This window comes from Gossypium raimondii, chromosome 7 (assembly GCF_025698545.1).
Source record: "Gossypium raimondii isolate GPD5lz chromosome 7, ASM2569854v1, whole genome shotgun sequence".
NCBI classification, from domain to species: domain Eukaryota; kingdom Viridiplantae; phylum Streptophyta; class Magnoliopsida; order Malvales; family Malvaceae; genus Gossypium; species Gossypium raimondii.
Window position 1 is genome coordinate 10,405,708 of NC_068571.1, and position 18,636 is coordinate 10,424,343.

The 18,636-nt window shown below is 30.7% G+C and overlaps 1 long non-coding RNA gene across 1 annotated transcript; it reads left to right on the top strand.

Moving 5' to 3' along the window:
• Positions 1–959: 959 nt before the first annotated feature.
• On the top strand, positions 960–2,823 carry LOC105771451 (uncharacterized). The gene is made up of 3 exons (XR_001126508.2): positions 960–1,060; positions 1,534–1,618; positions 2,329–2,823. It is a non-coding gene; the product is annotated as an uncharacterized LOC105771451 (long non-coding RNA).
• The last annotated feature ends 15,813 nt before the right edge of the window (positions 2,824–18,636 follow it).

Genomic DNA, 18,636 nt, shown 5'->3' on the forward strand with positions numbered 1-18,636 from the left:
AATTATGTGACTTCTTACATTACAAACCCACCACACATTGTTATTTGACGCTCGTGACATTATTACATCACTTTCAAGATTAGAAAATATGTTAACAGGAAAAGTACACAAATTTCCTATATTTGATAGAAAATGGGCTTACCTCGTATGGATTAAAATGTTATTTATTCTCTTGAAGTTTCATAAAAGATATTATAGTAATTTCTCTAAAATTTGTTTAGTTAAATTTTGACGTGAGTCTCAATAGTTTATCTAGATTTAATCTATATATTTTAATTTAATTATTTTTAGTCTCTATATTTTTAGAATTTTAAATTTTCAGATCTCACCAAACGATAATTGTTAAATATATTTTCAAAAGTTGATACGACAAATATATTATCATATGTAAAGCCATATTAGCCTATTATTTCCACGTATTACTTATTAAAAATCCAGTTAATGGACTAATGACTGTCATTTGCGTCAATATTGAAATTTTAAAATTCAAAAAGTATAAAAACTTAGGGCGCGATCTCCATTGCCGTGGAATGGTGTTCTTTTATACAAACACAAAAGCTGGGATGGAAAATGTAACAATCCAATTTCGACCCTAATCGGACATAGTGCTTTCGGGACCACAAATTCGAGTTGAAAAAATATTTTAATATCATTTTCTGTGTTAATTATGTGTGAATTTGCATGTGTGAAAGTTTTGTGAATTAATTTAATTGTTTGTACGTTTAATTTGAGAAAATGGCTTAATCGCGTAAAGTGAAAACTTGAGGATTAAATATGAAAGTGCTTAATTGTTGTTGTCTTTTTAAAATGGGGGGTTTTATATGGCAATTAGGCCATCTAGATGATAATGGGCGGCAATGATCAACATTTTCCTTATATTATATGTTTTATAATTTAATTATTAAAGGTTAAATTAGTAAAACAACAAATGATTAATATATGTTAAAATAAAACAAAAATTAAAAACCAATGTTATCATCTTCTTTCATAACCGAATATGAACAAAAGAAAAAGAAAGAAAACAAAGCTAGGGTTCGGCCATTTCTAAGCTTGATTCAAGGTGAGTTCTAGCTCGGTTTTTGATAATTTTTTCGTTTTTGAGATCGTTGCTTTGAATACTTCAAAACCCATGTCTTAATTTTGTGAATTGTTGATGATTTTGAAATGTGCCATTGATGAATGTTTGAGTTTTATGATGTTAGTAGGTGAAATATGAAATATATGTGTTAGATTAATATGTTTTGTTTTTGAACTTTTGGTGAATTTGAGTAATTAGGGCTAAATAGTGAAAATAAATTTTTGAGGGACTAAAAATGCAAAATAAATGAAATACATGGACTTGTATGTGTACAAGGAACATTCGGCCCTTGCATAGTGTGTGCAAATTTTGTGTATTTTGTGTTTTATGCAATAGGGACTAAATTGCAAAAAGTGTAAAATGTTAGGGGTAAAATGGTAATTTATCAATTTATGTGTTTTTGGGTTAAATTGAATGAAATTATATTTAAATGAGTTTATTTTGAATACATTTAGATTAAAAACCGAAGAAATCGGAGTTGGATCGAGGAAAAACCAAAGTCATCGATTAATTGTCCTGTTCCGATTCTTATCGTTCGAGGTAAGTCTATTAGCAAATAAGTGTTGTTAAATTGGAATATATATGAATTTTATAAGCTGAAATTATTTGTATGAATTTACATAATGATAGCCGAATACATAAATGTTCGTAAGATTGAGAATAAGTTTGATTTTATTGAGATATAATGTTTTGAAAAGCTTAGTATGTAACTTGAAGAATAAGTAGGAATTCATATATATACGAAATATTTGTAAGATCGACTTTATATCAGTGATATTCAGGCTTTATGCCGGTGTACTCTATCAGGCTTTATGCCTAGCAAGCTTGGTGCCGGTGTATCATTTTTGGATTTGTGACTAGTAGACTTTGTGTCGATATGGAATTGAATGAGATTAACGAGTTAAATTGAACAGGTATGTAATGTTTAAATACCTATTAGATAATCAAGTAAGTAAGTTGATTGGTTTTAAAACAAATGATATATGTTGTTATTATAAGTTTATATATGTATATGATGTGTATATTCAGCTTTATGTAAATGTAGGTAAATGAATTAAAGATTGTGTATAAATGAATAACCATGTCAAGAATGGCTTGAATTTTGTATTTGTATTATTAATGATTATATGTGTGAATATTCGGTTTGATAAAATTTCTAATGAATTTATTTGATATATATATATATATTTGCTTAAGGCTTACTAAGCTAAGTTAGCTTACTTTGTGTTTTATTTGTCATTGATTTATAGATTTTGAGGTCGTTACGTGCTCGGGGATCATCGGTGAAGTCATTCACACTATCATCTACATTCGGCACTCTTAAAATTTTCTTTAAAACACTTATGGCATGCATAGGCTAGAAGATATAAAAATATTTTGGTCTGATTTCGGTTGTGTATATAAAAGCCATACGAAAATGGCTTATTTTCTTTTGTTTGATCTTGGTAATGACACAAATGATGGATGATACAAAATGGAAGTTTACTAATTTATATTCGGGTGTGGTTTAGTTTATAATATAGATGTATATTTGGTATATATATTTGTGTGAGATTTTGTGATATGAATTGAATGTAGCATGTATATGAAATAGAGGTTATTAAGTTGAATATGTATAGAATAGTTTTGGAATTTGCTTAAATTCGAGAGTATATGCAATATAGCCATGTAAATATGGTTTATAATTTGAGGAATGCTTATATTCGGTTAGCTAATGGAAATAAAGAGTGCGGTTGGATATTGAATTGGTATTTGTAGTTTTATTATCAAGTTGAAATGGCATGTTTCAAACATCAAAGGAATGTGTATGTTATCTGCTATGTTATAAAACCGAATGTACATTAGATTGCTTTTAAAAATTATTTATTTATATGTAAGTAAGCTTGTAAATGGAAGTATTCATGCTTAGTATATGTTATATGTATATAATCTTAGTTAATAAGCCTTGTATCTTGTATTAAGTTTCGAAAATTTTTATTAAAAGTAGGTGTACTATTATTTATAAAGGGCTGTATAATAAAGATATTTAATATTCGAATACCTTACTATTATTATAGCTATTGTAGTTAATTATAGAATGAAGTATGCTTGGTCATTGTTTAAAATTATTAATGCCACATATATGTTTAAGAACAAAATAAACATTAGGTCATGTTTCTTTTAATATGTGCTTGTTCGTCAATTTATAAAATGATAGAATTTACAGATTTTTATAAATAATTGCATTAATAATTATTTGATGTATGACAAACAAGGATATTTGTTGAACAAGTATTTAATAAGCAAATGCCATTGTTGATGAAGTTATATTATTATAGTCGAATTATATATGTATTGAGTGCTTGTATTATGGTTTTCATTGCTTATTAGTTATTCCGAATATGTGAGTAAATATTAGATATTGATATGCTTAAAATTTTAAAGCATGATTTAGTCTATTTGAGTTTTAATTGAATAAATGAACTATGTGTATTAAAATTATTTGCATGCTATATTGTTACAAAATTTAAATTGCATGTGTTTTGATAAGATTGAAAAAATATATAGTAAATGTCTATTTCGATCTGTGTTATGTCCAGTAATACCTTGTAACCCTAATTCGGCGACGGGTATGGGTTAGGGTGTTACAGAAAAGTTCTTTTTTCTACAAACGCAAAAGCTAGGATTTAGATGCTTTTGGCTTTTGCGTTTGAAAGTGAAAATTATCAAAATATTTGTATTTATATTAATTATTTAAAATGTATATAAAAAATTAGCTTAATTATATTTTATATTGAATTATATTGAATTATTTAAATATCATTTATCATTATATTAAATTATTTTAAATATTATTTATTATTATATTTAAATTTTTAAAAATATTTTATATATCATCAATTTTACAAATAATTTATATTAATTACTTAAAAGGTATTTAAAATTTATATTTCATGTATCATTGTATTAAATTATTTAAATATCATTCAACTTAACTAATTTTTATTTTCTACTATCATGTATAAAAAAGACATTTTAATTTTCAACTGGAATTTTTTGCAGCAATGGAGAATACTAAAAACTAACAAACACACTTTTCTACAAAGCACTTTTCAAATACTTTTGAAAAACACATTTTGATTGCAGCAGCAATGGAGAACTAGTCCTTTAGAACGGTTCAATTGAAGAATATGAACTAAACTTACAACTATACGCATAGTATATGACTAGTAATTGAATTTAACCAAAAAGATTTAATTACTATTGTTTGAGTTAGGACTAAAATTTAAAAATTCAAAAAGTATAGGAACAAAATCCACAACTTTCGCAAAAGTACATGGACTAATAGCAAAATCTAACCAATTTATTTACAAGATAAATTTTAAATTAGGCATAATGACTCGTTAGGCCATCTAGCATTACAAAAAAAAGTCATTTTAACCCTCTATTTAATTTTTGCCTCTTTTATCCCTTTAATTTGTATTGTTTGTTAAATCATCCCAAAATGGATGAAAAAGTTAACATATGTTAACTTTGCTGACGTATATGCCACGTGAGTAATTAATTAATTTTGAAAAAAATATTTTTTATACTTTTTAATAATTTTATTTTTTAAAATAATTAAATTTAAATAATTAATTAATTGCTGATGTGGCATCCATGTGACAGACAATTCACGTGTATGCGACATCAACAAAGTTAACAGACGTTAACGTTCTCATCTATTTTGGGTGATTTGACAAACAGTGGAAGCTTAAGGGCTAAATCAAGTGGAAAATTAAATGGATGGTTAAAATGACCTTTTTTTTTGTAAAGTTAAAGGGCCAAATAAGTCATTGTGCCTCTTAATTATTCTATGCTTATTTTAAAAAAAAATTAATTACAAAATAGTACAGATCTAATTAGTATTAAAGTATTTTTATAATTTATCACAAAAATGTATTTTTATAATTAATTTATAATAAAATTTGAAAAATATTTAGACTTCACAAGTAAGATCAGAGGCTAACAAGTGTCCTATAGGAGTATAGTAAAATATTAAATATTAAAAAAAAGATACACATGGCAATTTTAAGGTGCTTGTAGAATTGAAAAAAGTATACTACAGTGTACCAAATACTAACCCATAAAATTTATGTTAAATATAATATATTTTTCAAGTTATGCGGATGTTTATTTTAACAAAATTTAATGATAATAGATTATTTTTTATAAAATTATATTATATTTTTATTTATTTGTCTTTAAATAATTGTATACGGAAAATGTTAAATATTGTAAATTTAATTACTATAAATTTTATCACACATAAGTTTAGAAATTAAATTTTTAGAACACGAGATATGTTTAAAATGACATATTAAATAAAAAAACGTATAGATTGAAATTAATTAATAATAACACATAAATATATATGATATTAAACTGAAAAATATATATTAAATTGTGAGTAAAACAAAATTTAAATACGTAAATTCATCATACTAAAAACACTAAATGCACTACAATTATTTATCCTAGTTTTGCCATCAAGTGTCGAGTTAACTTGTGATTAAGGGCAAGTTTGAAGAGGTCGGACAGGGGTCTTGCCCCCTCCAAAAACAAACAATAATTATATTTCAATTGAGTCCTCTTATAAATAGATAAACTATAAATTAATATATAGTGAAATTACAATTTTCTCCCTCCAAATAAAATAATAATAACTAAGTCCTCTTGTAAATAAAGAGATTATAAATTAATATATGGTAAAATTTCCCTTTACCCTTTAAAAATTAAAACAAATTATGTTTAGTCCCTTAAAAAATGATTGAAATTATAAATTAAAACATAATAAAGTTATATTTTGATATATTGAAATATTATTATTAAAATCCAACTCCTGCTAAAAAAATTGATGGATTACATGCTTGGGAGAGGTGGAATTTATTAAATTCCATCCACCGAAGCTACCAATTTTCAGGTTTGGAAAATCAGTCAACTTGTGACAACTTTTTGGATAGGAGTCAGACATTTCCAAGTTGATATGTCTATATAGCGTTTGAAGGTCTATCTCTTAACTTCACAATGCACTTTGAATTACTCGATTTCTACTTCAAAAGCTCGAGGTATGACTGTTTTAGTGAAGATTGCGATAGCAGAATGTTTGGACGGGATTATTATGGGAAATTATGAGTTTCAGGCTTTAATTCGAGTTTAAATTATATTGGGTTCGATTTTTAAGCTTAAATTTTATTATATATGAGCAAAGTATTGTATTTATTAGATTTTATTATTTATTTATTTTGATTTTTTTATTTTTTAAGTATTTTAAATTGTTTATGAGTTTTATGTTTCTTAGTTAATAAGAAAGTTTAGTTTTACTAAAACTAGTTCTTATTTGGATTAATAAGAGTTTTATTGTTCTTGAGAGTTTTATTTGGATGTGTTTAGCTAGCCTATATAAAGACCTCTTCAATGTTCATTAAAGGCATAGATTGATTCATTCATTAATAAAATTTTCAACTTTAGGAGTTAATTTCTTTTGTGCAAGATTGCTTTTTTTTTAGAAGTAATTTTCTTCTCGATTTTCTTCAAGAAGTCATGGGAATCCATTCTTCATCATTCAATTTGCCAAGGATTATTTATTGGAGGGTTGGTTGGAGTCACTAGTTGAATTTGTTGGGGTTTATATATCAAAAGTTTCAATTGGACACTTATCCATCTATCCATCATATTCATTGGTTTATTAGATCCATCTTCCACTTTTTAATCTATCATTTCTTTCTTTATTCATTGTTTTGAATATTATGCTTTGTTCTTAAATTCCTTACTTTATTTATTTTAATTGTTTTCCTAAATATGTTTGGTTTCTTCTTTAAGGTCAGATCCAAATCTTTCTTTCTCGAGTTGAACAACTTGAATACGATTTTGGTTCATTGCCCCTAATCATTTGATACCATTTGCTTCAGGTTTGGGCGCTTTTGAGTTATTTCCTTGTGCTAAATAAAGTGTTTTCACTAGTTTTGCTTAAATAAGTTCTAAAAATTGTTATTACCCTTAAATTTTTTGAAAAACCATTGATTTTAGTGGGTAAACGAATTCCAATTGATCTAAATTGTATATTGTTTCTTGCCACTTTGATACAATATAAAGAATTTCCACAAAAAAAGGGTTAAAAAAATCAAACAAGTGAAAAAAAGTCACAAAATATTTTGTGGGTGAAATTTTGTTCCAAAAAATTCCAGATAAGTCTTTTTTTTTATCATTTGAGGAAGCTCTAGATAAGATTTCATGATTTTAGCACATCGAAACACCTTGAACAAAAAGTTCAAGTTGTTTCCTGTTGTTTCGAGTTTTCTGTTGAATAATTTATTTTCTTTGATTCTAGCATTAGGTTCTTTTTTTTTTTTTAGCTTTTCTTATTCTATTACACATTCTAACACATTTTTGCTTCTTATGTTAATATGTACGAAAGTTGTCTCTCCTTACTCCGCGCAACTTACTTCATTTGAAGTTGAGTTTTTCTTTGGATCCTTAAAGCAGTAGGTCAATTTTGTTAGAGAGTAATTCCACATCTTTTTTTAATATTATTGAGTTTGATTACTCTTTAAAAGTTACAAGCAAGAAAATCTTAACTTCTTTTATTTTCCTCTTAGATTTGTTTATTTTGATTCCGAGTGCATAATAGAGAGGTTCAATTTTCTTTGATCAACTTTTCTTATTTTACTGTTTTTTTTATTTCAACCTCTAATAATGGTATGCACACGTAGTCTGGATTACGACAATGATAAACTTGTTGGAAAAAATCTGATTCAAAAACGATTTTTTTGCACAACGAAAAAATAAAAAATTTTGAAAACCAAGCCGGGTTTTTATATTATAGCAATAAACTTTTTTCCAAAATAATACCTATGCTTTGAGCGAGACAGATCCTTGGCGTTCTTGACTTTCAATTGAATGACCTTTTCCATTATTCTCGTACCACAAATCACTTCGAGTGTGGGCTTAAACAATTTCAGATCAAACACAAAATTAGAAATAATTTTCTTACTTTCAGTAGGAAAGTAAATCTCTCTTATAGAAATTGGTATAATTTTTATTCTTGAAAACATAATTTATACTTAGAAATAAATTCTAATTATTTTTGGGCAGAACAACAATATCTTAAAGTTGTGTCTTGTTTTTAGTCCTACTAGTGTCATCTATTTATAGAGAGAGAAAATAAAACCCTAGTTGATTTAGAACACAAATAATACTTATTTAATACAAAAAATCAATTCTCTAGTTGAACTAGGAGAGAGGGGCAACTAATAAGGTATGCCTCCCCTCATATGTATTATGATGGGGATTCGAGCCTTTCCTATACTGGGTTCAATTATATGTGCTTCCTGTACTTTTAAGTCAGCACTTTAAAATTTATTCCAACCCAATACATGTTTTTCTATTTCCCAAAATAAATATTTTTATTCAATTAATTTAAATTAATTAATATTTCCCATTAAATAATTTTTTCATCTCAATTCTAATTATGTTAAAATAATGACAATTTTATCGTAAAATAATTTATGAGAAAATATATTTAATTTCTATGTTCAAGATATTCACAATGACAAATTAATTTAATCTCATTTTCGAACTTCAATTAATTAATAATAATTCACAAAACTTAAATTAATTCTCAAGTCATTTTCATACTTAGTGAGAAACCAAATTCATTTTTGAATCTAACTCATTTCTCTAACTTTATCATTTCTATCCATTTCTTTTCATTTAATTCAACATGCAATTCATATCTGGTTTCAACGAGCTAGCAGAAGGATAAATTGGGCATATGTAATCAGGGCTCAAATGGTTTATAATTAAGTTCTAGCTTTTCACTTATTAATTATAAACTCATTTAGTAATGAAGTTATTCTACTATAGTATCATGACTAAGCTCTCCCTAATAACACACCATTACGAAAACTACTCGATTAGTGCTAGTCCAATGACCTTATCATAAGTGTATTGCCCTTATAGGATATCCTTAATCTCTTTAGGATAAATTCACTCTCCTAATATGATCCTATTTTATCTCATGGTATCCATTACATCTTCTTTTATGAAAAGATAATTGCTATCAAATAGTAATTACGTCATTCATCAAGAAAACAAAAAACCCATGGCCACGTTTACTTTTCATCTATCATGTAATGTCAATGAGAGGATATCATTTACCCATTTCTTAAGCTATGAATTCCACTGCTGTTAATGATGCTATATACTGCAAAAGTCATATACTCAACGCACCAACTTTCGGTTCCTTATGTATTCGAACTTAGGCTGTTACTTACATCAAAGTATACGAGTCACTCACACATATTCCATCATCCACTCAGGATTAAGGTATGTCACACTATGAATGTCACAAGTGAATAAATACATAAACAGATTCAGGATTTATTCTACTTGGGTCATGTCTGATATACTGTCAGTCTAGTCAGTCACATCTACGTCTCTATCTTCTAGGAGTCATCCACTTTGATGCCCAAGACAAAGCATCTCCATAATTAAACTTGATAAACGACATATTAGTCTTTTAATTTGTAACACCCCAAACCCAACCTAGACATTATGGTCGAATCTGGAGGAATTACATAAGCTTATTTAAAAACCCAGAAATTAAAATCTAGCTTTCGAAATTATGAGAATAAAAAAATTATTTTTGGCAATACACTTACATGTTATTTAGAAAAACACATGCGTAAAATTTATTTATTTTGCAAAAAAGCACTTAATTTGATACTTAAATTTTTAGCGAAAATTTCAAAGTAGATATAAGTTGAAAACTGTGACTTCAATAAGTGAAAATGTATAATTTTGGTCGATTGAGCATATTTTGAAACTCTCGTTATTAACCTTTGTAAAACTCTTTTCAAATTTGCAGCGGAAAATCCTTAGCTCGTTTAACTTTGAAAATCAAGCGTTTATTTTTAATTGAACAAAATCATGCAGAAAAATTTAAATAAATAACAACAACCAAAATTAAATCCAAAATTTGATCCATAAATCAAAAGTCCAAAAAAGTTCAATTATTAGTAAATAAAACCATCTTATGCGAGAAAACTAGTCTGAGTTTCGAAACGCTGCCCACTCCTAAACCTGTTGATTACCTGAAAAGTCAGAAAAATTGGATGAGCTTACAAGCTCAGTGTGTAACTCAACCCAAACAAGCAGAAAAAACTCAAATACAATAATAGTTACAGAAACAGAAGCAATTTAGATATAGATACAATCTCAGTTTTAGAAACGGATGCAATTTCATATACAGAATCAGATGCATATACAATCACAGATACAAATACAAACATAGTAACAGATCCTATCCCCATCCGTTACACACCATCTCCGTCCCACCAATCACACCAAATAGGACAACAAGAGCCCATCCATCCGACACACTAATAAGTGAGTGCATGTCACTTTTAAGAATAGCAGAGTCAAGCTGTCAGAAATATAAGGTAATCCGCTAGAATCAAATAGTATGGTCAAGCCACCAGATCAAATATGTGGTTATACCACAAATTAAGTCATCATGGGTTGCCCAACAACGATGACTTACTAATATCTGTGTGCAATCAAACTGCTAGAACACTTCCTCTATCACAACATTATCTCACCCCAATGCACATGTCCAAACATATTACAGAATCAAATGCACATAAATGAGTCATGCTTATACTGATTTCTCAAATTACAGATCAGAAGTAGAGATTACACCATAGACATGCTCTCGAATGTTACAAATGCAATATTAGTACTTTAGATTTCAAGTTTCACTTGCAAACACTAATCAGATAACAGATGTATTTATATTTTATACATACCGTACATATCAGAACATATTATCACACTTTCAGAAATCACATTAACAAAGGTAAAATACCATATTTCATGTCCATAATACCTACATAACACATTTCGGAACCTACGAAGTGACAAATCTCTGATCGCACTTAAAATATGACCCTAACGAAGTTTTACAGAAAAATGAGCCCACATGCCCGTGTGGCCCACATGGTCTAGCACACGATTGTGTGGCTCACATAGTCTGGCACACGATCATGTGATGTTGACAGTGGGATTTTTGACATCATGTCATTCGTTGTTTTTCATTACACACTTGACAGTTTACGATGCCGACAAAACAGAAGCAATAATTCCATAACCTAAAACAACACCCGAATGAGTTGTTAGCACACACACATCAAACAAAGGCAAAATACCAAGCAATATCAGTACTTTAGATTTCAGGTTTCACTTGCAAACACTAATTAGATAACAGATGTATTTATATTTCATACATACCGTACACATCAGAATATACTACCACGCTTTTAGAAATCACATTAACAAAGTCAAATACCATATTTCATGTCCATAATACCTACATAACACATTTCAGAACCTACGAAGTGACAAATCTCAAATCGCACTTCAAATACGGCCCTAATGAAGTTTTATAGGAAAATGGGCCCACATACTAGTGTGACCCACATGGCCTTACTGGTCCAGCTTGTGTTGCCCACACGGCCTAAGACATGCCTGTGTGGCCCACACGCCCGTGTGGCCCACACGGCCCAAATAAACCAGCCCATCTGACCCACACAGTCTGGCACACAACCGTGGGGTTCACATGGTCTATTACATGACCTGGCATACAATAGTGTCTTTTTAGTATTGCGTCATTCGTTGTTTTTTGATTTTCCATTACACACCTGGCTATTTACGATGCAGACAAAATATAAGCAACAACTCCAAAACCTAAAACAGTACCTAAATGAGTTATTAGCACAAACATATCAACTCAAAATAAAACCGACCCTTACTTAATTATAGATATTCGACTACAACACCAAAACACTCGGTCGCTTACCCCAACAAAGGAACATTTCCATAGAATATCAACTTGCTGGCAATTTATTTGCTTTTAGATATTCACCTAATTCAAAAAATATCAAAACCAATATATCTGAACTCACAGATCAAACCAAACCTTCTCATACCTTTCGTGAAATAAAAGAAAAAGATGAACACCACAATTAGAATTCGAAATCACTTACCCAAATACAAACTTACCAAAAAAATGCTCAGAATCTGTATAACAACAAATTCTAGAAAGATGATGGCTTAGAGCAAAACGCTTAGATACAACAAAAGAACATAAAGTAAGGGAAGTTTTGGCAAAAAGGAAAATGAATGAAACAAAAAGAAAAAAACAAAGAACATAGGAAAAGAAGAAAAAAGAAATCAAAGAAATTTTTAGTAGTAACGTGAAAACAAAAATGAGAGAGTAGAGAGAGAAAAGAGGACATCACTAGTGTGGAGAGTGGGAGAGATGAATGAAAGGATAAGAATTAGGAGAAAATCCCTTATCATTTAAAAAAAACTATGCACTAACTCCTATAAATTATTCATATCATATTTTTCTTTAGAGTTTAAAATAAAAATAATTTCCACTTTGCACACATAGGATTCAAACTCAAGACATCTGGGTAAGCTAAAGTCTTACCATTGAACTAACAAGCTCATTCTTATCGTCAGTTGAGCAAAAATATTATTTATGCCAGATGATAAAGGATAGGGGTTAGGAAAAAAATAATAAAAATTCAAGGGAAATGATTCAAACTTATAACCTCACACACACAAACACAACAATCAACCATTAAACTAAATCAATTTTATGCCAGATAATATTTGCTTCCATTTTTCTTTGTATGAATAAACCATTGAAGAAAATATGCGAAGGGTATTAATTTAATTCATTAATAATTTTTTTAAACTAATCTGTTCGAAAAAATAGAATTGTACATAGATGAAAATACTACACTTAAGGCATCAGATCCAACAATACATTGGGTAAAGCATAAATGTCGTGTTTGTAAAATATCCGCAGGAACATGTTGTCCCCAATGCCACACAATCTTTTATTGTTCTTGGGATTTTTAGGAACAGCATTGGTACAAAATATATAGCAATCTCTGCAAGCTTAAACGACTTTTTAATGAGCACAATAAAATGTTTGGTGGTAAGAGGCATCACTAAAACTCTAAATGCCAACAAGAAAAGAAGAGTATGATTGCTCTAACTCATCTATTGTGAAATGTCATTAGTGTGGTTCAAAAGATCATAAAAGTTTCCAATGTCTGGTTCAATACCCACCTAGAGGCTAATTTACTAAATGTCATTAATGGGGTTGATTTGTCGTAATTTGATATGTCAAGTTACGCTATCCACTACAATTGAAAAGCTTATTCTCGAGCAATTTGGGTGTCTTTTATATGTTTTTATATATCATTAATTTATCGCTAATCAATCATTTTATTAGTTTTATGCTATTTTTGAGACCTGAGTTGGCCAAATGTGCCATAAGGAACCTAACAAGTTGACTAAGTTGTAATAGGCCAATTTTGGCCTAAGTCCAAATCACAATTACAAAACTAAACCCAAACCAAATAATAAATAAAAGTCCAAAATAATTAACAGTCCAAATCACAAGTACAGCCCAATGAATTACAAGCCCAATCCCTAACCCAAATTCTAAAGCCCACAACCTTAAAGTTTCAAAAAAAGAAAACTCTAGGGCTAGCATAAGCTGCCGTCGCCGCTGCCTCCTCTACGTCAACCTCCGTACCTCCACATCAGCACCTCCATACACAGCTAGCTTTCGTACCTGCAAGCAAGAAAAGAAATAAAAAATAGAAGAAACGGTAGCAAAAATATTGTATTTTTCGGCTATAAAAGCCACAAACAGATCAATGTATTTCTTTTACACAGCAATCGAAATAGAAAAAAAAAAGAAAAATGTTAAAAGGTGGTCTTTTATTCATTTTCTCTCTTCGTTTTTATTTTTTATTTTATTTTTTTAAAAAAAGCATAAAATAAAAAAAGGAGTCGAAAGCTTATCGATTTTTTGCATTCCGCTGTCGTGCGTGGCCAAGGACTGTCATCTCCGATGAAAGATGACACTTTTCAGGCTAGAGGAATTGAAAGGCCAAGAAAAGGCCATTTTACACTTTTCGGCCATTGTGAACAGTGGTGCCGTCGTAGGTGACCGGCGACCGTCACTGTGGTCCAGCGGCTGGAACTTGATCGGGCTTGGGGGCTGCTGTAGAGAAAAGAGAGAAAGGGTTTTTTTTTTGGTTAAGGTGCTGAAATGAATTTTTTTCCAAAAAATGAAATTTTATAAGCCCTGTAAAATGGCATCGCTTTAAGGCTGATTCCAATAGCCCAAAACGGTGTCGTTTCATGACCCGCGTGCCGACCCAACTAGCTCCAGGGGGATCCGTGCGTTTTTGTCTTTTGGGCTATTTATGCCCTTGTTCTTCCGCTTTTTCGCCCTTTTTCAATTGGGTCCTATACCATCTTTTGTTGTTTCAATTTGGCCCCGTGGTTTTTGCATTTGTTTCGTTTCGGTCCTGTGTGAAACAATGCGCATGCAGACTGAGAATTATTTCCTATTCATTCCCTACACTTTTCCACGTGTTTCAAATCAGTCCGGTTCCTTATTTTTCTATCCGAATTTCACTCAAAATTTTATTTAGGTTTCAATTTAATCATTTTTATGTCTTTGCATTTATTTTATTTAAATTTAGATCCTAAACTTTATTTTAACGGCAATCATGTCCTTATTTGTTTAATTTGGACTCTTTGATTTTTATTTCTACTTTATTTTACTTATTTATTTACTTATCTTTATTGTATTTTTATTTATTATGGATTTGTTTTTATATTTATGGTGCATTTTATGCTTTCATTATTGTGGTTATCATTATTATTATTGTAGTTGTTACTTATATTATTATTATTATTATTATTATTATTGTTCCTATATTATCATTTGCATCATTATTCTTGTTATTGTTTATGCTTGTTAACAATATGATTCATTAATGCCAATGCCATGTGTTAGTTTTTTTTATTATGCAATATTATGTCATTGTTATTTTGAATGTATGTTGCACTATCATTATTAGCCACGCATGACTCCTTTTACGTATTAAACAATTTCTTTTCAAACATAATCAATTAAGCATATATCTTTTTAAATATTTCATTTCTTTTTTACCCAAATTTGTAAAAAAGGAAAATCTTGAAAACAAAGGTAATGCTTCGTATTTTGGAGATTTGAGAAATCGTACCCTAACTTACGGGGTTTCAATTTTCTCGTGAAACCTAAATAACCAAATATCCTTTTTAAAATTGAAATACAAGATCTTTTAAATAAAAATTTTAAAGGCAAGCTTATTTCTCGAGGGTAAATGTCGCATCCTAACTTACGGGATGTGACATTTCGTCATCGCGAGACGAGGGGGCCTTTAATGCTCGTTTCAATTTGTTCAAGTGTTTTTAAAATTAGCATCGATAAAAAGGATCGTATTTTTAATTCTTTCCAAATTTTCAACATTCGACAATTAAGACATTAATTAATCACTTAGGTACCAATTTTGGGGCGTTACGAGGGTGCTAATCCTTCCTTCTATGAAACTGACTCCCGAACCCATTTTTTTGAATTCCATAGACCAAAATTGTTATTTTAAATCGTTATGAGGTGACTCGATCACACCTCATAAAAATGATCGGTGGCGACTCCCTTTTTCATTTTAAATAAATAGTCGACCTTTTCACAAAAAAAATGGTTTCAACAGCTTGGCGACTCCGTTGGGGAGAAAATAAAAGAGTCAAGCCACGAGTTGATTATTTCTTGTCTTTTTATTGAAATTTGATAATTTTTTTTAAATTTACGATCCTTTCGTTGCATTTCATTTTTATAGTCTGCACCATTTTGTTATATTGATTTATTTGTTCAAATCTCTCGATATACTTTTGCATATTGCATAACCGTTCGATTATTACCTTTTAATTGGGGGTGAGAAACTATTCATTCGTGAGGTTGTCACCTCCGTATAGGATAGTGGATCGCTTTTGGGATACATTCATACCTAGGTCTTTGTGAGATTTTCATCTCCGTATAGTCATAGGGAAATGTATTCCCCTGAACTAAACTCAGTCCGTATGAGCCTATAATGGGTGAGGATCGAGGAATATGCCTGTTCAGGTACCCTTTCTTTAGAACCAAACCACATATAGTGAGCCATAAGAGCCTACCTTAGGTAAAACCGCAACGAACCACTAGTGAGCCATAAGAGCCTACTTTAAATTTTAGTTTTGTATAAAATGTACTGACTTATTTTGTTTCGCTTTGATTGTGATTGCATGACATTTTCATCATAAAAAAGGTGTTGCTTCATGTTCGATTACTAAATAGAGAGCTTGCTATGGAGAAAGAATTTCTTGATAAAGTGGAAGATAATGCGGTTTTCTTATATGGTCAGAGAAAACGCAACTAGAGAAAGGCGATAGTTTGACGGAGGGGTACGTATCAGAACTATGGGACTTCACTCGTATCAGCATGACCCAGAACAATCTTTAGGAGTTGAAAGAGATAAGGGTCCAATGGATGATGAAGTCAAGTAGCTATTTTACTGTAATTATGGTGATCTGCCCTATCCACTCGATATCAAGGTGGACAAGCACTTGCTTTGAGCTCTGACTTAATTTTAGAATCTCGCCTATAGTTGTTTTACCTTTGGAAAGGTAGATTTGGTGCCTACTGTGAAGGAGTATACAACCTTGCTTCGTTGTCCGAAGATTCAAGTTAACAAGGTCTATTCTAGAGTCATCAATGTCCCGACTTTCGTAAAAAAGTTAATGAGCATGGCTCGGATCAAGTAAAAAGGAGAAAGCAAATGTATCCCTTAGAAAAGTTTACGAGATCTGATTTTGGCACACCCTGATATAAAGAAATGGGTCAATTTTTTTGCTTTGAGCATTTACGTGTTGATTGTTTTCTCTAAAGCACTAGGACACGTAAATGAGGCAGTTTTAGATTTGTTTGACCGACTTGATAAGAGGGTCACGCCTTTTCCGCCAATTTTGGCTGAAACACTCAGATCTTTGAATGCATGCCGGAGGACGAGTGAAGGAAGATTCATCAGATGTGTGTAACTCTTGCTAGCTTGGTTTCACAGCCACTTCTGAAAAGTAGACAAAATTTCTTATCGAGTATTCTCCGATAACTATTCTCCATTGAAAGAATTAGTGGCTACACCGAGGCGAGATGATATTTGGAGGAAAAATGGATAGTGATCCTCTAAAATCTCCAAGACAAGGACGTTGAATGGAGAGCCCCTTAGATGGTTCCTGATGAGATTCTGTACCGATGTGGGGACTTTGACTGGGTTCCTCTACTTTGGATTTGGGGAGTTGTCTAATATGCTCATTTGCTCGTATTGATAGAGTATAGATCAAGACAGTTCATACCAGCAACACAAGACTTGGCTCGGTGCAAGTTTTTATATAAAGGTGATAACTACAAGAAAAAGACTCGAGAAATGTCTAATGCCTAGAACGAAACCCGTTAGATGAAAGGATTTACTGTAGGATCGATGACGACCCTCAAATATAATGGGTGGTGGGGTAAAAGAGTTAATGATAACATCCTCGGGCCAAGTCAAGAAGGCATTCGATCGATGGAAGAACACCTGCAAGTGGTCCTGTCCGAGATAGAGATCAGAAAATAGGATTTTGAAAAAGGAAATTTGGAGCTAGGAAAGAAGATAAAAGAATTGGAGGAGGAAAAAATGCATTTAAGTTTAGATATTGATGTTCAAAAGCTAGTTGCCGAGAAATTGAAAAAGGGAAAGAACAAAGCCAAAAAAGATTTGGATGGTTTGAAAACGGATTATAAGAAGTTGCGTTTATTGATGAGAATAGCTAGATTGGGGAAAACGTTAGAGCAATGGCGACAAGAGATCTAATAAGAAAAGATTAGAGCCGATCGATGGGAGAAAATTCTAAGACACTCAAGTTCAAAAAGAGGGCCTAAAAAAGAGTTTGTTAGAAGGCCGAAATGAAAAAAATTGAATTAAAAGCTAGGGTAGTAGAACTAGCAAAGTCATTTCATCAGTATCGCAGTCGCAACTCTACAATTGAGCTGAAGGCAAACTTAAAAAAGATTGAAGAGCTGGAAAGAAAGATAGAGGAACTCAAGACCGCGTTACAAAATTGTGAACTCCTTGAAGGAAATAATGAGCATTGAAAATAGCAACTCCACCGTTCTCAAGGTCAAGTTAGGGACAGGGATTATATTATAGGTGAGGCTATGGCTCAAATACGAGAGGTGGTCGATCATTTGCAAACCCTAGCAGTTCAAGCTGACGTGCTAAGCTTGAAGTATGAATCAGAATCAGACCGGGGCCGAGAGCTAGCTTGGCTTCTTAAAAAAGTCAGGACTTTGAACTGTAGGGCAAAACCATATATGTAATCCATTTTATGTAAAGAATTTTATTTTCTAGTAAAGTTGTTCTAAATGAAATTGACTCAGGGTCGACACCTTTTTGCATTCATCACATGCATTACATTGCATCATATGCATTAAATTTCACAAATAGACCCTAATTAAATGAAATTATTTTAGTTAATCTAGAAACTGACAAAAGTCTACTAACTAAACATCGTTACAGCACTCGCGCCACAACTAAAGTAATGGACCAAAG